This window comes from Vanessa atalanta, chromosome 2 (assembly GCF_905147765.1).
Source record: "Vanessa atalanta chromosome 2, ilVanAtal1.2, whole genome shotgun sequence".
Taxonomy (NCBI): domain Eukaryota; kingdom Metazoa; phylum Arthropoda; class Insecta; order Lepidoptera; family Nymphalidae; genus Vanessa; species Vanessa atalanta.
In genome coordinates this window covers 6,982,946-7,005,293 of record NC_061872.1, presented here as the reverse complement: position 1 = coordinate 7,005,293, position 22,348 = coordinate 6,982,946, and the positions used below count along the sequence as shown (strand labels likewise).

The following is a 22,348-nucleotide window of genomic DNA, read 5'->3' as shown; positions in this document are numbered from 1 at the left end:
TGCACGAAGTATAAGTTTAAACACGAACTTTTTAAATAATTTAAATGACTCCCTTATAGTAGAAATATTTGTATATTTTTAATTTTTATTATTTCGAAAGTTAAGAAGAGCGATTAAGAAGATAACGCTTAGAATTACTTTTCTCATCTTTACAATTTTGCTTAGAGAATTAACCACTTTGGCCCCTATCTCCGAGTGCATCCAAAGCTGTTCCTGCTACTGAAAAATTCTGATCAGAAAAACCAACTCGGTTACCAGTTTGAAGAGTGAGTGCGCCAATAAATACTTTTAGGTTTTTTTAGTATTAAAAAGGTTTTAACTAAATTTAATCAAATAAAATAAACACGAGGAAAATGTTATTCATACTAATAAATCAGAAGATTATTTTTTTAATGCCTGTAATACAGATACATAATGAATATATACAAAACTTATGCCAAAAGAATGCGTTTCGAAGCATGTTCAATATATAATGTTATTATATAAGTAGCTGGGATGTAATGGAGCTCCGTAACCATAATCGAAATTTTCGGATATCCGAAATAAAAATCTATCCGTAACCGTAACCGAAACCGATAAAAAAATATATTATTAATTGTTTTTTTGTATATATTATACTCAAAGGGTAGTTAATTGTATTTCAAAGCTATTAATTTTTTTCTGTGGTTATACTTAATACTAGATAGCCCACAAATAAGTGAAATTAATACCTTGTAATTTTTTCTTATACAATTTCTAAATAATCTTATATCCGTAACCGAAACTATAAGAAACAATCGGATAATCCTTAATAATTTCGTATCTGACACCGATAAAATATTATTCACGTATCCGTATCCATATCCAGATCCAAAATGATATCTCCATAAGCTCTCTAATAAAGATGCTGGTCTGCGTAGTTTTGTCCGCTGTAAATTTAGTTGAATTTAAGCTATTAAAGTGACAGGCGTGTATTTTCTGTTCTTCTTAGAAGTTATTGTTAATGAAAAACTGAATTAATAGTAAAGACGTTATTAAAATGTATAGGAATAAGACCTATTTTCTATCACGATAGCTATAAATGTATGCAAGTCACAAAATGAACTTACCCCTATAAAAATGTTTCATAGTTTCAGCTAAAAGTTAAGATAATAATATATCGAAGTTTTTAGCGATAAATTACTTAAATAGTGACTTAAACCTTTTTAGTAAGTTATAAAAGGGCATAATAAATCATATTGGGTCCTGATAATCATGTATCAGAGTCTGTGCTTATTCACCAAGAAGACGTTTATTAAAAAAAATCATAGGTGCGGAAATAACATGAATTAATTCAAAGGGGTCTTCATTCTTAACTTTACGCTTTGGAAATGACTTTAGCAACAACTAATATTATCCAAATAAAATGTATGTGATTTAACATGACAAAGTGGTTAAAATATTAAATCCGAACTAATATTATAAATGATTTTAAGTATCACTACACAGTATAAAAGAACGTCTGTTCCCGCTGTCTGTCTGTCCCTATCTATGTATGTATGTTTAGATCTTTAAAACTACGCAACGGATTTTGATGCGGTTTATTATTATATTGAGTAATTTAAGAAAGAATCATTATATGTATAATATAGTAGAAAAACACTGACAATTACAGAGGTTTCTAATGTGATGTCGTAAATAAACATTTTTTTGTGCTTACATTGCAAACACTGACTGAACCCTACGAGATAAATCAAAATAATGTACTATAGTAGGTATTGTACACCTTAAAAAGGTATATAAAAATGTCCGTACTGGTATATGTCTATTTCTTAGGTATAATCCACAATAACCATTTTTAGGATTCCGTAACCAAATGGCAAAAAATGGAACCGTTATAGATTCGTTATGTCTGTCTGTCTGTCCGTCCGTATGTCACAGCAACTTTTTTCCGAAACTATAAGAACTATACTGTTGAATCTTGGTAAGTAGATGTAATCTGTGAACCGCATTAAGATTTTCACACAAAATTAGAAAAAAAAACTGAATAGTTTGTGCTAGAGACACTTTCAAAACGGTAAAATGTGTGTCCCTCCCCCTGTAACTTCTAAAGTAAGAGAATGATCACACTAAAAATAATATATGATATACATTACCAAGCAAACTTCCACCCAAAATTGGTTTGAACGATATCTAGTAGGTAGTTTTTTTTAATACGTCATAAATAGAAAACCGCAATTTACCTTTTCATTCGATCAACTCAAATATTAAAAAAAAATTAATTTCATAAACATAAATCTTATTACTTGCTGCTACGGAACCCTTCATGGACGAGTTCGACTCGCACTTGGCCGCTTCTTTTTTATTCGTTACTTTTTACGAGAAAATGGCTTATTTACGAAGCGATTTTCAAGCGTTAATCCTTATTCAATTAAGTAACTTAAAATAATTGTGCATTTAATACAGTTAAATATTGCCTTTACAGCATGTAGCTTAAAATAATATTTTTGAAGACATTATGAATTTAAAAGCTTAGCGGTTTGTATTGTCTAATGACAAAAAAAGCTCTGAACGTTGTATATAAAGAGATTCTGTAGTATATTTAATATCACCTGTATGTCATGTCATAGCACGTGTGCGAAGCCGGGGTGAGTCGCTAGTTAACTTTATAATATTTGAATTAGTAGGTATGTGTGTCAATAAATATAAAAGCCATATAAAGTCAACAATTAATACTGTAGATAGAAGTGAAAAAATACAAATTAACATATTTAAATTGCAATTACGAAATGAAAATGACACGATGAGCGATGACGGTTGCGGAGGCGGTCATTGAGAGCATGTCATGAATGGTGCCGGCGCATGCGTGCGCTGCCCGCCTTCTTAGATATAAGCACGCCGCCCGTACCCAGTCCGCACAACTTTGGCGCGCCCAAACGTTTCGGAGAACTTGGCGACCGACCGCAGAACATCGCTGATCACGCACCTCGATTATTTTCCTCATACTTTTTCAGTGACTTGTGAATAAGTTGTCGTGTAATAAACTTTTATTTTAACTGATATAGACTTGCAATTCACATCGAAATTCGACATTTTAGACGAGGTAAGTGTACAATATATTTTTTAATTTCTTTTAACTTACATCTACGTCACAACATATTTTTTTTAAATTATTTTTTACTTTTTAGTTAAGTACCTTTATAGCAAAGGCTATAAATTTATTTTCAATACTAATTAAAACAATTATTTTGAATGACGTTTAACATTATTAAATGTTTTTGTTCTCTTGACAAACTTAATTTATATATAAGCTATTAAGTATCTACAAATAAAACAGCAACAAACAATTTGATTTGATCCGAACACAATAAAAAAATCGTTCAAAAATATTCTATAATACATTACTGGCGTTAATTTGCTCGATTTTTTTTAGACAATAATTTAAAAAATATTTTAACCGAATCTCTAATTGATGATATTCTTAAATATATTAATTACAGCAAATTGTAAATATTTTTTTTAAACTTCTATTCAAGGTCAAAACGTTTGTAACATTTCAAAGAGTTAAACACTTCCTGCTAGGCTCCGATGTTCCAATTTGACGGATCTCTAATTACTAGGCTTGGGATGAGTATTCCATTAACTTTTCTCGTTACGTTCGTTAAAGTATTTTATGGGTAACTGGGATTTTTAAGCTATTTTTCGTAACTTTTTTGTCGTTAATACATTTCAATATATAAAACATATTATCGTGATATCGAATAATCTAAAACAATAATAATAGACAATACAGAACGAACAGGCTGATGGATATAAGCTTACAGGTACACCGCACTATATTTCTATGGTATTAAAAAATAAAAAGCTTATAACTTTTTATGTTTCCGTTATTTATTTAAAAAAAAAAAGTCATTAAAAATATATCATATTTAACTATAAAATATATCCTAGTATGTTCAATCTACAATAAAAACGCTTCATTTTTTGTTTCGTTCGCTTAAAAGTCGAAACAATGGTAAGATTACGACGAGGATTTCACTGTGTGAGTTATTTCAGTGAAAAGATTTTAGGTTTTTGTTCGGTGGATTTTTTTCAAAACATGGACGGACACGAAATCGTGGCATATAAATATAACGAAAAAGTAAAATTCGGATATTAAAAGTATGGGGCGGGTAAAGTATGTCTTCTATATCTATTTCTAACCTACATTCTAAATTAGTATGATACACTTTATTTAATAGGAAACATAAAAAACAGGTAATTCAACAATAATAAACCATTAAGGCAAAGTGGAATTTTATAATAGATGCACAGCTTTTACTATAATGGAAGGTAAAATATTCGTAGCTTCGTAATGACGTTCGAAGTCATATCTCGCAGGTTAATCAAACTTGAGTACCCAGCCAGTGAACTGTTTTAAAGCACGGAATAGATCTCTTATTCCATCGTTTTATTGGTTTGAGGATTTATGCCATAGTGTTTATTAAAACTATTTTTTTATGTGTATCATTTTGTGGGATAGGTTTTATTTAAAAGCGATTCTATATTATTGAAACAATTTAAGAGATTTGTAAAGTATTACTTTTTCTGTCAATGGTATTAACAATTATTATGTAACAATAAATTTGGTCTCATTTAAAAAAAAAATTTATTAATTTTATAAATTTTATATAAATAAATAAATAAAACATATACATGCTTATATATATTTTTATTTAATAATTATACATATCGACTTAACTCTTCTAGTTCGAGGTTTTTATTTAATGGCGAATCAATTTTATATATGCTTTTTATTTTTTTCTAACTAAGTGTTATACAGCAAAGTTATAGTTACGGTCTCCTTAATAGAAGCTACATTCCGAAACGCTCCATGTTTCAGTTACATATAAAATGGCGATTCAAGAGGTTGAAAATATTTTAGTTTTCGTTAAGTATTCGTGAAGTTCGTGCTATGTGTGAACTGTAAATACACCAATAGCCCAAATGGTCCGAATCGTACCTGTTGCAGTTCACATCAATGAGACGTTGACTCAATATAATAGCTCCAAATTTATTTATGTCTGAGCTGAAACAAGCGCAAAGGCAATCCCCACAATTACATAATCAATTGGATATTTTATAAATTTTATTTAATTAATGCTATAAATTTTGCTGATCAAATAAATGATTTGAAGGACCGATATTAGTTTGACATAATATTTGACTATAACAAACAAATAAACAGTTTAAGTTTGTTTTAGGAAGTCGAACTTGTAGTACGTTATAATTTCAAATGTCATTTTGTAAGGGTATATTCATGCGTTTATGTTGTATTAAAATAATAACAAGAGCTCGGTAAAGTTTATAGAGTGGAGGTACGGTTTAACAAATGAGTGAATGGGACTCAGAGGGACAATGGTTGGATTTCTGACAACGTTTGAATAATTAATGCTAGAGATACATTGCTTGTACGTAGTTGACATCATGTAAATAGTGATGTATTAATCTTCAACGTAGTTTGTTGAATATTTAAGAATCACTATTTACCAGCACTAGGAATCAAAACTATTTACATGCGCCGAGGTACATCTTTGTTTTACAATCAGGTTCAATACCTCAGTAGTTTTTAAAGATTTTAGTGTGTGTGTAGCCCCGACTACGCACTGATAGAAATAAGGTTAGAAATAATGTTTCCAAAAATTAGATTAAAACTAATATTATAAGCCAGTCAGTGTCAAGTGAAGCGATTTATTTATAGGATTATTTAAACGCGCATTTTTTATTTTAATTCCTAAATACCAAGTAAAAAGTGAAATCGTATATATATGAATTATTATATAATGTGTTTTTGATATAGATTAAGATATTTTAGATTTAGATTATTAACTAAAATTTTGTATATATTTTCCCACACAGTAAGTTACACAACACTTTCATGCAGAGTTTTCGTGTTTTCGTTAAGCTATTGCACCGTTCGGTTGCAAAACGCTTGAACCGATAATTTTAATGGGTAATTACAATAAAAATAAATTCGCTAAATGTATCGGAAATCGATATTTAAGCTGCTTTTTAATTTAATAGAATTTTAAATGAAGACTTATTAAAAAATTGCTCATGAATGTTCCTAACGATAATAGGAATTAAAAAGAAAAATTTTATAATTAGGCACATAGCCCTACCACCTCAAAAGCTCGTCTACGTAGGTACCACTTACTCATCATATGTATTACCGCCAAGCAGCAATTCGTTTGACGGATGAGTGGGCTAGTGTAACTACAGGCATAAGAGACATAACAACTCAGTTTCCAAGGTAGGTGGCGCATTGATGATGTGTGGAATGGTTAAAATTAATATGACGACAAGTCTAAGGGCAGTAGTAACTACTTACCGAATTGGCTCATTGCCTATCCATCCTACCAAAGTTCTAAAAAAACCATAATGATAAAACAAACATTCATTCATTTCGATCCAATTTATAGAAATTTATTACCTCTAAAGCACTCATAATAAGAAAATATAAGTGAACATATTTAGAATTAAATTTAAATATCGTAATGCATCTTTCGAATTTCATAGCTTAGGGATAAGACAGTAATTAATTATAGAATTATGAATGTTTAACTCGGTGCTCTTATCAAAGGGCTCTATCCTATTCTGGGACGCTCCCCAGGGGTTGTATGGCAAATCTATAGGGTCCACAAGCAGATAGCTTCAGAATTATTTTATCAGTACTGTACGAGAAATTTATTGGATATAAATTGAAATGAAATTGTTCGATTCTTTTCAAATAAGTCGTTCAGATGATAATTTTGAGTTTAAGTTTTAAGTGTTAAAATGGGCACCATACTTTAGGGAGAGAAGCCAATTAGCAGGATGAATTATATTACACGAGTATTTCCGCAAAGACAAATGTTACTCTATTCATTACTTTCATAATCCGACGGATGGCAAGACTTTGCGTACTTTCCGAGGCTCTAAAAACTAAGCACAGCTATTACCTGGCCTGATACTACTGAGATTTTTTTATGGAACTTAATCCTTTTGTTGACAAGCCAATACAGTTATTAAGGGATTGAACTTAGAACTTTAGCCTTATAAGCTTGCAACTAAACCAAGGAGGCAGACGAGTAGATTATTTTTCTATAGTCAAGATAATGAAAGTATTTTATGCAACTAGCACATCATCTTATGATTATTTTGAAAATGATCTTAATCTGCACATCTCTAGATATTTTCCAGCAACAGAGTACGAAACGAAAACGTATATACAATTAAAGTACTTGGAAATTTAAAAATGCTTACCCGAATTGATTCGGGCGCTCGGCCAGGGTTAGATTAAAACTCGTGTATTTTATGTTGATATCCATTCCATATACAGGTTGACCCATGAATGACCTTTCAACAAATGCAAAGAAAATCATATCATGCGAACTTTTGCTGAAACATTTCTTAAAATGACGAATAATTTAGCAATATTTCCGTACTTTATATACACTGTACACTGTGTACACGCACCGACAGTAAGATATCCTTTAGTTTAGTATGAATAATATTATTAATAAACACTAAAAAACAGTATAAAGATTTATTTTAATATATATATTTTTTTAATTTAAAAATCATAATGCCCTTAAGCGTGAAACAATTTCAATATATAACTTTTTCCTTAATAACTTTGACAGAGCGTTTCGAAATTTATTTTCTTTCAAAATGTATGATATTAATTTAAAAACATTGAAAATTATATTTTTCGCTACAGAAATCGTTCACCATGTTATAACTATGTAGTATTTATCTCATCAAATGCACCTTAAGGATTAGCAATAGAGTTAACGCAGAGTTTTCGAAACAAATAGCGAACATTTAATGGTTACACTATTGTTATCGCTTTTCATTGTAAGTTCTCATCTTAAGCACAAGCTTTATGTTTATTTGAGGATATTTAAATAGTCAATATTATTTTAAATGAAGCTGTATAAACAAAATCATTAAAACATTTTATTTTTTTTTTTACATTTAAAGTAACAATAGTTTCTATAACAGTCTAACTAAACTAAAGTAAATTTAAGTTATGTAACTTTATATTATTATACTCTGAGAAATAACTTAGACATGGACAAGTTGAAGGAGGTGAATGGTCAAACGGATTGTAAGAAGTGTTTTGCTTGGTCATTTTAGACGAATTAACAACAGGATGTTTCCGGTTTAATTTCATCTGAAAAAAAAGCAACTGAAAAAAAAGCGGAGAAAATATTAGAACATGAATTAAAATTATTCTGAATCGATAGTTCAATATTAGATACTTCGAGAGGTTTGTAGAGGTAATTATGAAAAAAAAAAACAGGAACTCTAAGTTGGTCATGAAATTTTTAAAACAATCTTACTATACAGTACATAGAGTAGTGTAAACTTCCGTTTCCCCGATAATAGTAACATTCCGTATGTTACTATGTTCAGATGCATAAATTTTATATAGTGGTTTGCGTAAACCGTTCAGTGGGACAGATAAGTTTTTTTACGAACTTTAGTCGTATTTTAGCTGTATCGACTATACGTAAACTATACAATTCGTAACGATATATTGTACGGAACATTTACAATTTATTTGTTAAAAACTTAAACATAAACCTTGGCTTATATATTTTTACTATAGTCCCCGTATTTTTGCCTCTTTTGGTGCTATCATCACCATTCTGGCTGATGATTATTCGTTATTCATTTATAAAATTGCGATGCAACGAGGAAAGGTGCTAGTACTCTGGCCATATTTCACGAAGCTACACAGTATCTACTTATAAGTTTGATTTATATATAGGTACTTCTTTGATGCCCGAATGCGAATAATTTTTATTGGCATTATGTTAGATGTACATCGATTGGGTTTTAATATTAATATCATTTTACTTAGTCTGAAACCTTCGCGGACTTGACCATGATTGCTTGTAATCACAGTGTAATATGAATACCTATCATAACACATACATTTTCATTTAGCTACGGGGAATGAATAGTAAACAAAGCATCGAGTGGAGTATACGGAAAGAATGAGGGTTTGATAGGCTATGGGATCCTTGCGTAAATAGAAAAACAATTGGGCCTTTATTTCTCGAAACCGTTCGTCAGAAAATATGAAATATTTATTGTCTGTTTTAGATATGTATGCATTCCTACAAGATATTTAAATTGGCTTATAGTAATTTAGGAAACTGTCAGCTTGTAATATATAACACAAAGTCAGATATATGTACGATTAAATGTGTTATACGTGATAACGTAAGATCAAGCTTTATTGAGTGTAGTGTAAAGCAATTACAGGTCTGAAAGTTTTAAATATCGTGGATTGAGAAAATTGTCCAAGTTTTTAATCGGTACGCTTAGTAGTTTCTCCGAGAGGCAACACTTCATCAAGTCGTCGTCGAGTAACTCACTGCCGCGATTACCGCAATAGCCTCTGGCTGGTTTCGTTCTCTCGATGTTTCACTTCGAACTTTTCAAAAACCGATTTTATTCAGTGAATTCCAATTTAAATAAAAATGCATTAATTTTTATGATTAGATTATACTTCAGTACTGATATAGAAGAAATTATTTTCATTGGAAACATTACGAGATATAATAGAATGTACGTCACAATTAGAAATTGTGACGTACATTCTATTAACACTAGGAACAAGAATAAACTTGTTACTCCAAGTACCCGATTACACAGGGTTAGTAACTCTTTTTTGGGGCAAAGTGTACGTTTTTACAACAGGATCCCAGAAAACGTTCAAAATTATTCAATTATAAAATTCAAAAGAGTCGTTAAAGAGCGTTTGTGTGCTAAAGGATATTACAACACTAATGACTTTTTAGTTGACTGCTCACCTTGGGAATGAAATGATCGCCTCCAGGCTGTTTCAAACAACTAAAATATACTTATCATTGTACCTACATGGAAAATGGTTAAAAAAAATAAAAAAAATATATCCCGCTGAGTTTCTTTCGCCGGTTCTTCTCAGGTCCGAGGTGCTAAATTCCGAACCGGTGGTAGATTTTTGACAATCAATAAGCAAGTGCAAACACTTCTATATTGAATAAAGATTTTTGACTTTGACTTTGACTTTGATAAAACTATTTTGTTTTTAATTATAAAATTTTGATTCAAACGTAGGTATACAGACTAATATAGATTATTTTCAACAACAGCTCAGTAAGGATTAGAGAAACTTCCAAAAAAAGGTTTTTTAAAAATGTTGTATTTTATTACCCTACGGTTCACAATCTAATCGAGTAATGTACGCACGGCAACTTACGTACCGCTAATTTTATTTCACCTGTAAAGAAGAATTTTTTAAAGCAATTCCTACATGAAGAAATAGAACCATCAAGATTGTTCAAATCAACGAAGCTTTCGTCTCGAATACACAATAGCTAATTTATACTTATTTCCATTCCATTGAAATTGTCTAAAATTATTATGAGCAAATTTATTTATTAAAGGCTTACAAAATTTAAAAGTACAACCAATAACTTTAGTTCAATTGATTTGTAGCTTAGTCCCGATGATATGATAATATAATTTGTCGTGTATAATATTCTTTTTATTTTAAGATATTTGGGTATAAATTAAAACGTCAAAAAAAAAAGATGTGCTTTGTGCATACATGTAACAGCGTTTACTGTTGACGAACGTTTCATATAGTCTTGAGACGATTATTGTACGTACTTTAGTATTTTATGTATATTCCTTTTCCCCGTACGTAGTCGAGGCAAGTAGACGTAGTATTTAATAACTTCATTACATAGGAGACGAATGCTTTAATAACTGTTTGAAGCTAATAAAAAACTTATATAACTTCCGAGCTCATTTTAAAACATCAGACGTTTCCATTTAACAATACCAGTAGTAGGAAACAAAAAAAAAAAATTTAAAGTGACTCTATCTCTGGTTCTTAATTGCTTTGAACACCAGCCTTAGCCATTACGAACCTTTCATTACTTTCAAATTAAAAAAGAAATAACAAATATGTTTCAATTAAAAATGAGTGTGTTAATATGTGGGACGTTGGACTAAAGCCTCCTCTTCCTTTTGGGGAGAATGTTTTGGAACTAATTCGATCACGCTGCAATGTTGGTGGAACAAATGTGGCTAAATTTCATTTTAATGAGACATTTGCAGGTATCCTCATGATATTTTCCTTTACGGCCGAGCACGAGGAATTACGAACACTTAAATTCAGTGGTGCTTGACAAATTTGTTTAATATCTATTAATTAATATAAGGCTTTTATTAATTCCATAGTATTTTCAGTGAAACAGAATGAAGACATTGTTCCAATGGGACAGCTTTGTAATTAAGATAGGGGCCGACAAATCCCGTGTCGGGAACATGTTTTGAATCTATTATCTAAGGGTTTGGACCAGCTCCATAGCACGAATGACAAGTTAACAAGTTAAACTTTCAGTTATCACAGAACTTTAGCGAATTTAATTTGTTCGCCTAATAAATGTTTCTTTTCGATGTTTTAACTATGCGAATAATATCATAATAGCTGTTATTTTTACATTCTCTATTCTTATGTAATAACTAAATATATTATGTCACTAAAAAATCTCAATAGATTATATTAAGTTCGATTAGGTTCGTTGTACTCGCCACTACGATATTATTAAATTTCAATTATAGACGAAATGATTATTTACAGTTTGTAACTAGATAATGATTACCATTTTACCACCAGTATCTGGAAATTCCGAGGAAATTAATTCGCAATAGGTATTCAATTATTCGTAGGTCTTTTAATTTTCCGTTAGAATATTAATATATCTTAGCAGATATGCTATCATCAAGCTTTTATTTACCTTTACTTGTTAGTTTTTATGTGTGGTTAAATCCTACAGTTGAATTTTAAACTAGAGACCCTATTACAAACCCTAAACAGACTAAAATATTTAAGAGGAGAGAAAAAAAGTTTGATTATTTGACGATTTTTTTACTAATTAATAACGAATTCTGGTATTCGATATTCAAATATCGAATCAGCTTATATAAATATTTATTAAGTCACATAAGAGGCTATATATGACATTTTGAACACACTTTCGCTGTGTGATGAGAGCTAAATTCATTTTTTAAATAATTTGTTATTTGTAATTTTTCAAAACATCTACAGACCAATTTAGATTGTTCTTATAAACAGGAGAACTATTTAAAAAAAAAAAATAATGCTGTCAAACAAAACATATTCCGTTATTCGATATTCAAATATCAAATCAGTTTATATAAATCTTAATTGGTTTCTGATCAAATCGTTCATAAAGTGCACTCGGCATAACGCAGCTGTCGCGGGCGATATGGCGCGTAAATCTGTCATCACAGCGTATTGCCTCTTGCATTGATGCATGTAAACAGATTTTTATTTATAACCGAGAAGGTAATTTTAAAATAATACATTTTAACAGTGAATGAGTTTTAATATCGATTATTTACAAGCACATTTTATAAATCGTTTGTTCAGTTCATTGATTTACGTATTTTTCGTTTTCAAACGCGGCTTTCCCTTCGTGCATTATCTATAAGTTTTGCCGTAACCGTTATTTCGAATTCAATAAAACATACTTTTTACAATTATAATGTTAGTAGGATCAATGTTATTAGTTTTATATTATTTAACGATCTCATTTCCAAATCATCATTAAAGTATATAAAAATTGATTTATCCAGTGTATAAAAATCTGATTTCGTTATTATACCCATTCTTTTGTTTGTAAAATATACGTTAAAAGGAATTTATAATGTTGGGTACATCCTGGGAATAATATAAATACCTATAGATATCATAAATTTAAATCGAGACTTTAATATTATTGAAGTGGCTTTGCAAACCTCGAATACAGCGGGATCCTATTTAATTTTGTTCAGTCAGGTAGACATGATGTCCGGTAAAGATGCCCGCAGGATCTGCCTGATTAAATTACCCAGACGAGATTAAGGATCGTCGACAATTACCTCGGAAATAGTAATTTTCGACAACACAATTATTTTTACATGCGAACTTTTATCATTATAGCTGTTAAAATATATTTTTTGGAATTATTAATGGTTATTTTTACTGATATATTTTGTGTGGACTGGAAAATTTTGATGGAAATTGGGTAAAAGTAGTTAATGCCTGGAGCATAGGCCTAAGAAATTTCACAGTCATAGATATTATTTCAAATAATATAACCCCAAGGTTTTCCTAAGAATTTCGTAGTTTATCAATTTCAATATCATTGGAAAACGTTCAGCCGTTTCCCAAAGATATCCGTCCTAAGCAATTAACATAAATTAAGTGAAGCCTTTCTTTTGAACATAATGATCTTGAAATTTTCAAAAAAAATCAGTCCTATTTTTAAATCAAAGTTCTTAAGTCAAAGTTCTATTTTACTTTAAGTTAAAAAAATAAATATTTAAATATATCTTCTGTCTAACTTTTACTAAGAAATCCCTGCTTGTTTTATCCCTACTTTGCTTAAATATGACAGCCCTTTAAATGTTGCGTTTTTGTAGCAATTCAGCCTGAGATTAAGAATGTTCTTCAACACCGATTACGGTAAGTTGCTGGATTTTACCGGACTGATAAAAAGTACTCGCGACAGAATTAGGTAATAAGAAGGAGGTCGGCATTAATCGTTGTCATTTTACTCAATTCTTTTTATTTTAAATGAAAACCTGTATAAAAAATATAGTTTTTTTTAAATTCATAATATTCTCATCTCGATTAAAACATATTATATCTAAGATACAAATTGAACTGCCTAAATCATTAAGTTATATTTTTATAAAAATAAAATTATCATTAAAAAAAAAAAAAAAAAATTCATTACTTTTAATTTTATATTTATAATTTATAGAAATAAAGATATATATTACTCACAAACTTACTTACTTACTTTTTTTATTCGACTACGGTGAAACAAAAAAAAAAATGTTTACAGCATTCTTAATTATGTTACTTATTATATTTTGACAAATTACGTGTCGTTGGATTATTCAATCCAATAAAGGTTTTATATCAAGTAAATAGTTTTTATTCACAATAAACAATTACGAAAATGTACAATATTTTAAATTATATATGATATGCATTCACTTTATATACATATAACAATTTTTTTTGTGTTTTTTCGAAGTCAAGTATTAATTCTTTGAAGTTATGAAATATTACTGGTTCCTATTAAAATAAACGCATTCGATATTTAAAAATAACATGAATATTATATACTATTCATTATATTTGCCTTTAAATATGTGTTAGTAATCATCGCGCGCGTTTGTTAGTAGTTAACTATTGTCGTTAATTGTATTGTATGTCAAAGTGCAGGGTAGAGTATGCTACGGTCACGACTCGTTATGATTTATAGCTGTTTGCTTGGTCATAATAAATCAATTTTATTGACTGAATCTAGCTCTTGTCTGAGTTTTCTAGTAGTTTTTATTTTATTGTAATATCACCTTCCTGATGTTACCATTCACGTTTTAATTCTAAGAGATAATAAAGGAATACAAGGAAGTCGAAATTAAAATTGAATTCATGTTAATACTTAATTTACTAACTTATTCAAAGTATATTTTTTAAATTTGTTTGTATTTTGACGTAATATATTGTTAACGTAAAAAGGTGGCTTAAAAATTATAGATGTTTAATAAAACTTGTCTTGGATTCTCATAGACGTTTCATGACCACACCACATTGCCACATATTTTGTCTAAGGTGTAGAGCTTGTGAAGTTAGGCCTTGTAGAGTTAGAAGCATGGCTATACATAAGATCTGAAAACTTTTTGACAGTGTGAGTCATATTGTGGTCTTGTCTTGACAATATTTTACATGAAAATGTTTCTGGTGATTTTCAATTTCTTTTTGTAAGTTTATTGTGATTTTCTTTTTTATTTTGGGTTTTATTTCTTATTTTTTTAATAATTTACAGTAACAAGGCATCCCTATATCAATTATCAGACCTCTATCGACAATATCGTTGAAATCTCACACAAACTTCCACCCCCTAGTTAAGGGGATAGGGGATAAAAGTGGCAAGTTTTATAATTTATATGATGTTTGTATACCAATACTAGCTTACATACCAAAGTTTCAGCTATCTAGGACATTAGGAAATACCATAGATTTTTTATGATCATCAGAGAGTCAGGGACGAAATCAGTCTTTTTTAAGATATGAATAGAATCTAAACTATAAAAGCAATGTAACTAAAACTATATGTTCAATAAGTTCACTATTGACGACATTTTTCGAGAATTTTCTTTATCTAGTAAGCCCAAGTTATAAGGGTTCAAAAAAACGACGAAACGCTTCGGGAAAAGTTAGGCCCTTGCGCTTCGGTTGGCTCGTCTTGGCAAGGGCACTACCATGCCCTAAATCTAATAATAACCATTAGATTATTTATTTAATAATTATATAATCCAGTTTTCACTGCGTATAACCGCTTCACATTTATATACTGTTTGTTATCATGTAACGTTTATTGAATGACGTATTGAGAGCACGTTTATAAAATTATGCTTATAAAGTCGCAGCAAGTCCGTCGCTTCAAATTTGTAAAATAATCAAGGTTATAAAATTATTCGCTCACGTCTGTTTCCGCAGTTGATTTTCAATATTATCATCCGAATTATGAAATTTCACGAGGCAGTCTTCAAGCTTAGCGTAGTTCTAAAAATATAGAAAGAAAATCATTAGCTTCGGGTCCCTTCTAATTGTTTCAATTAGATTAATTATGACACTCTAATAAGAAATTGTTAGAAGATAGCGAAACAATTTTAAAATCAAGTAATATATATATGTTATAACAGTATATAGAATTTTAATATGACACGAGCATAGATTAAGAAGAAATGTAAAATATTAAATTATAATAACAATAAAATTGTTTTATATTTAATTGGTCAGAGCGTCTTCGTATATCTGAACATAAAACCAAGAAACAGATGCTAATGTATCAGTTCTATAGAATTGAATGGTTTTCGTCAATGTATCATCCGATATGATTTTATTTACTACATGCTTATAGTACTTTCCGATATTAATATGTACTAATTATATCCGTACGATTTTCAAGCGTTCGAAATTCGAAGCACATTGATTAAATTTGTGCAAGTATCATTAAGTCTCCGCGTGATTGATTTGTATTTCTAATTGATCTCGTGGAGTAGTAAAGGTAAGCATTACGACGAAAGCTGCATGTTACAGAATGAACACAGCCTCATGTATATACGCCGCAACCGCAACCAACCCGCAGCGGTGCCAAGTGACCGAATAAGCCCCAAGCCTTTTCTATAATAAGAGATTTATGTGCCCGTCAGTAGGATATTTTATCTATGTTAATATACACCAAGGCAGTTTTTGCGTACATATAATTGTTATTTCTTGCATTACAAATCAAATGTTAGATTAAAGCAACAAAGGCGAGATGGAATTTCTAAACTAATCTCAAAGTTTGATTTGGAATGCGTGAGAAACAGAAATGTTGAAGTCTCCGTTCACGCATAACTTTGATCCAAACGCATACATTTCCACGATACATCGGAACCGTCATTTTATATACATTAAACAGCGCTACTGTATTCAGACAAAAATAATTTATTGCATATACATAAAATGCTTTCATTAATTCATTACATGTTTATTACATATTCAACCGGCAATCTATACTTAGTATTATTGTGTTCCGGGCTGAAGGGTGACTGAGATAGTGTAACTACAGGCACGAGGGACATAACATTTTGGCTCCTTAGATTGGACGGCAACAGGCCCCCGGCATTGGCGATGGTCTATGAAGGGTGGTGACTGGAAGTCGGGACAGACAACTAGTATTTAATTATAATACAAACATTATATGTCGTATTTGATTATGCAGTTTATTTAACCAACGATACCAAAAACAATGTTTCTAAACTAAATAAATGTATTCAGTCTTATTATAATAAATAATTAACATTATTTTATGTTTATAATGTTTTAGTTATTGTATTTTTAGGCTTTGTTCGTTTGCCTTTTGAGCATGGAGAATGTTTTATACAATGTCTTTAATTCTATAAGAATACGGACCTTTTTACAAGCTTTTATATAAATTGCAAAGTTTGTTTGTTTAGGTCAAATCTTGCAAGCTAAATTAGAAGCACTCTTAACCTAATAAGTTGAAATTTTAACGTGTTACTTCAGATCCGATGACAATAAATTTTCATGTTAAGCATGTTTTAATTCTATACATACGATTGGTACGAATTTTGTATACTAAAAAACCTTGTTGTTTAAAATGTGCTTGTATTATTATATTATTCAACAATACAGTATTAATGTTACCATTTAGAAACAAATATACAGATAAACAGAGACATACATTTATAGTAATATTACAAGGAGGTAAAATTTGTTTGTTTGTATGTAGGGGTAATCTCCAGAACTAATGATCCAATACTACATTTTTACTAGAAGCTATAGAGAGTATTATTGGGTACAAATTGTATTTATCATACTTGTTTCTCTATCAATAAATTGCTTGCGAAGCCAGGACGCTATTATTTATATATAAATCGTAAATATGAAATATATTTTCACATAAATCCCGTAATTCATAAGCCTATGTCCTTAGAAAGGTCCCCCGCTACCTTTATATCGAATTTCAGTGAACCATTCATTTGTTTTACAGTGATGAGGTGACAAGGACATAAAGTTACTTTTGTATTAACAATATTAATACATTCATAGCAAATACACTACAATAAAAAGCTATTCTAAATATATCCATTCTATTTTATTGCTAAAGGACACTTATCTTTCAAATGGATATTTTATTTAACCCCATATTTCGTCTCTATAATAGATCAACATATCAAAATTCTGAGTGAACCTTTTTTGAGGAACGCCACACGCGTTGACATTAGCTATATTTTAGGGAAACGGTATTATGAGCGGAAGCCGCGCCGGAAAGTGATGAAGCTGGGATGCGAACATATATTATTTTATTATACTTATTAATAATAATAATAAAATATTTGGCTGTTTGAAGTAGAAACCGTTACTTTAACTTTGATTTTAACTCAGTTTATGATCAATTTAAATCTTTTAAAATGCAACTTCACCTTCTATGATATCCACATATTAAAGCCGCAATGGCCCAGTAGTTAGAACCCGTAAACTATGTACAAGCCATACATAATTGAATGTGTTTAATTTGTGTTTATAATTCATCTCGTATGTACGTACGTATTGTTAAAGATAATGTTATAAGGAAATACGCATTTTCGGTTGACAATCTGCCACATATGTGTACACTAACCCACATTGTTGATTGGTGGAATAACCTCTTAACTCATAATCACTAATTACCTCGTAATCATCTGACGCAGACCTAAGTCGTTATAAGCAGAATAACAGACAGAGTTACAGTTATTTATTATATTTACTATTACACATATAATATTATAGATTTTTGGATATATGTCATAAAGAAGACAACCTGTAATCAATCTGCAATAAATATTATTGTTAGTAAATATAACAGATACAAATACTCGAGAACGAAGGTTCAATAAAATGTTATATAAATATGTCTTTAGGATTTTTTTCATTACTATTTTCCTCAACAATAACGAGTCACCGCTGTCAGAGGAGACTGGTCGGATCTGCACGAAACAGTTTTTCTGCTTCACTTGGTTACGTCTGAAATGTTTTATGAAACAAATTATTGTTTGAATTCATTAAATTATCCCTTTTATTTCTATTGATATTAACATAACGACTTTTATTTACATAACAATTATAAACATTATAAAAGAACCTGAAATACAAGCTAGGCATAGTTTAAATTTAAATTGTAATTAATTGCTTGGTAAGTGTAACTCTTTTTTATAGTATTGGTAGACGGACGCGCAAATGACCTACCCGATGGTAAGTATGGTTAAAATTATTAATCATTCCTACATCACAAATACGCCACCTACTTTGGCAGCTAATCATATGTCCACCCTGCCCGTAGTTACACTGGGCCTACCGCCTATACGTATATTATATAAAAAAAATTAAAGATTAATAATATTTTATACTTTTTACTATTCTTTGAAATCCGCTGAATATTCTGGTGTAAATTTTATGTGTATTAATTTAGTAACTATTTCAGTTAGGCTTTCCAAAAAAAAAAATAGTCACCTCATTTATTATTATCGATGTATAATTTGACTGGGAAAAACTAACTACCAAATATCTACTTGGTTTTTCTCAGTAGATTTTACATTCTGAACCTTTGGTAGCTTTAGATTTAATTTAATCTTGTTAATTGATTCAAAGGTGCTTGTAAAAGCTTTCTTGATTCAAGTTGATTTTGATTTGATTTGATTTGATTATGTATTCTCACAGAGCAATTTATATTTACTATTTAATCAATTTAAAGCTCATGTACATAACATATAAATACATAAGATGCAATTTTCTGTGTGTGTGATTTTCTGTATGATTGATGAAAAAGAGGAACTATTGAGTTACTAACTAACTACTGAGTATCCACATTTCAAACCGGTGATAGCTTTAAGTAGCCTACATAAATAATGTATTTTTTTTTTATACTTTGGGAAGACTTTACTACTTTTACTTACTTTTCATTAGGTACTTTTTTTATAAATCAAACACGTGAAGTGTCCGTAGATTTACATGCAGGGTAAATTAAATTTTGTTGTATTTAATAAAATATTTAAATTGGTAGATAAGAGTAACTATTGATTTTCTTGCCGGTTCTTCTCGATAGAATTTATGTCCCGAATCGGAGGTAGTTTTAAATATAATTCAATATTATTTTAGGACTGTTTTCATATACATCTGTTTGATTTAGAACATTTAAATAAATCTTAAACAATTAAATTTTAAAAAACAAATAATATAAATCTTATATGAACTACCAGTTATTTTAACATATATGTATATAGCTTTATACAAGACAATATTATTTATATTCTTCTTTATTTATATTCTTCTTTATTTATATTTTCTTAATACAAGCCTTCATTTGTTTATTTTCTTCAGTCGTTGGTGTAAATATAAAACTTGTCATATCTATGATGCCTTACATATTGTGAATCCAGAATGACTATAAATTCTCTGTTTGGAATTTACATAACGATTGCGAGTGGGCGCAATCAAATTCAAAAGTCGTGTTTTATTTGGCTCACCCCTATCTTTTGGACTGGTTGCTATTTTCGGGTCCGACAACTTTATGCAACTTGGCACGACCGCAGCCATTAAATGTATCCATTTATTTCGTTATTTACTAAGGATTATGCAAATAAAAATCAACAAACTGATATTTAAATGGGACATAAGTTTATATTTAGTTTGTTACTTGTTGAATATCCGATTCTTGTTTTGGGAGCCGCATTTTGTAAGTTAGCCTTTGATGTTAAATTTGATTAGGAGCTTAGCAAATATATAAATTATAATCAGTCATTTGTGATCTGCTGCTGGACTTAGGCCTCGTCCAAGTTGCGCCAGAGCTCTCGGTTACCCAAGATCCGTTCCGCCACTTTTTTATATATATAAATGCATGCGATTAATTGAAAATTAGACAAGTGAATATTTGTAGAACGCTAATAACATTAAGAATTTGGTTGTTGGAAAAGTAATACTAACATTGGAAAGTATTTTTGTACCAAATATAATATGTGAAACAAGCCAAGCACTTGGTGCAAGCCCGTCTGGGTACGTATCACCCACTCATCAGATATTCTACCGCCAAACAACAGTACTTAGTATAGTTGTGTTCCGGTTTGAAGGGTGAGTGAGCCAGTGTAACCAGGCACAAGAGACATAACATCTTACGATTAGTTCCCAAGGTTGGTGGTGCATTGACGATGTGAGGAATGGTTATTTTTTACAACGCCATTGTCTATGTGCGGTGGTGGTACCGAATTTGCAAATGAAGCAAGCTTGAACTCCAAGAAAGGACATAGGCTTCTGTTTATGCCTAACACCTGACGATCAACCCCTAAAGAGCGACTCCGCGAGAGACTACTAGTTCTGTATAAATATCGAATACATTTGTTACGCTTGCTAACATCTAAAAAGAAAGAGAGGAATAGGTTTGTCTATCTATTGTCATAATTTATAGATCTTAAAATTGGTCTAGACAGTTTAGAGTTTAATCGTTTTTTTTTTATCTGTAATATGATTATACTCTTATTTTTTTTCTCTATATTATTAGGAAAATTTAAAAAAGTTACGAACCCTTTTTTCAATAAGATATTTACGTCATTTTTAACATTTTATTCATATAAATAAAATATACACTAGAAGAAATCGTTAACAATTAAAAAAACTGACCAAGTTCGAGTCGGACTTGCGCATGAAGGGTTCCGTACCATTATTTATAGCGGCAACGCAAACACATCGTCTGTAAAAATTTCAAGTGTCTAACTGTCACGGTTCATGAGATACAGAGGACAGACGGACGGACGGATGTACAGCGGAATTTTAATAAAAGGTTTACCGAACCCTAAAAATGAGCTCTATTTAATCTAAAATGATAAAAAAATATATCTACATTACAAACGCATAAAAAACAATAATGTAAAGTAATAATGTTACGTTATTGTTTTTATTAGATCACATTTAATAGTGCTCTTCGCCGAACAGAACAGCGTTCTCGGTTAAAGTATTTTCAATATTCAGTAAAGTTTTCTTTGTGATTCGGTATACCTATTGTTCTAGAAGTATTAAGTTACCAGAATTCCTTCTAGAAATTCGCATATAAAACTAAGAAGTTTTTAAATTCATTCCACTGAAGTTTATAAATTAAAAAATAGTTTTACTTATACTCAAACTTTACTATTGTATTGTAGTGGGTTATTTTATTTTATTATTAAAGAAAATCTCTTCGGAAACCCTTATTGATGCAGTTTTTTTTTTCATTTGTTCTCTTTCATATTTTGTATTGTAAATGTTTGTGTAAGTTGTGTATCAGTAAATGTGTGTACATTTCATGCGCAATGGTCCGATTCAAGAACAAGTCTTCGCCATTGATGTAAGGACGTCGTTTAAAAATGTCGGAGAGACACTCCATGTTTCACATTGGAAAACTGAAAGGTTCTCTAACACCTAGTGAAATAAACAAACATACTCTAAAACTGTCAGATGGTGGATGTTATATAAAGTTTTGTATTATACATTGACTTCAAAGTTTCGTCGTTTTAAAGTTTTTATTTGCTCATCAGTCTTGGTGCTGAATACATGCATGAGATGTGGTGCAACCGTCGTGTCTAATCGTCTAATGATTGTGAATCTCTGAGAACACTCTCAATAGTTAAAGAAAATCACATCTTATTAATTAACAATTAACTATTTGTATAAATGGAAATCAAATGCGTGCATATAGTCACATAGTCA

General features: G+C 30.2%; 1 protein-coding gene across 3 annotated transcripts in view; it reads left to right on the top strand.

Annotated features, from left to right (window-relative positions):
- Positions 1–2,891: 2,891 nt before the first annotated feature.
- The window catches only part of LOC125072304 (diuretic hormone 45), a 51,199-nt gene continuing 31,742 nt past the window's right edge, over positions 2,892–22,348 (top strand). For all 3 annotated transcript variants that reach the window (XM_047682883.1, XM_047682892.1, XM_047682900.1), the window contains exon 1: positions 2,892–3,061. The gene's annotated coding sequence lies outside the window, so the exon portion shown is untranslated. The remainder of the gene's footprint in view (positions 3,062–22,348) is intronic.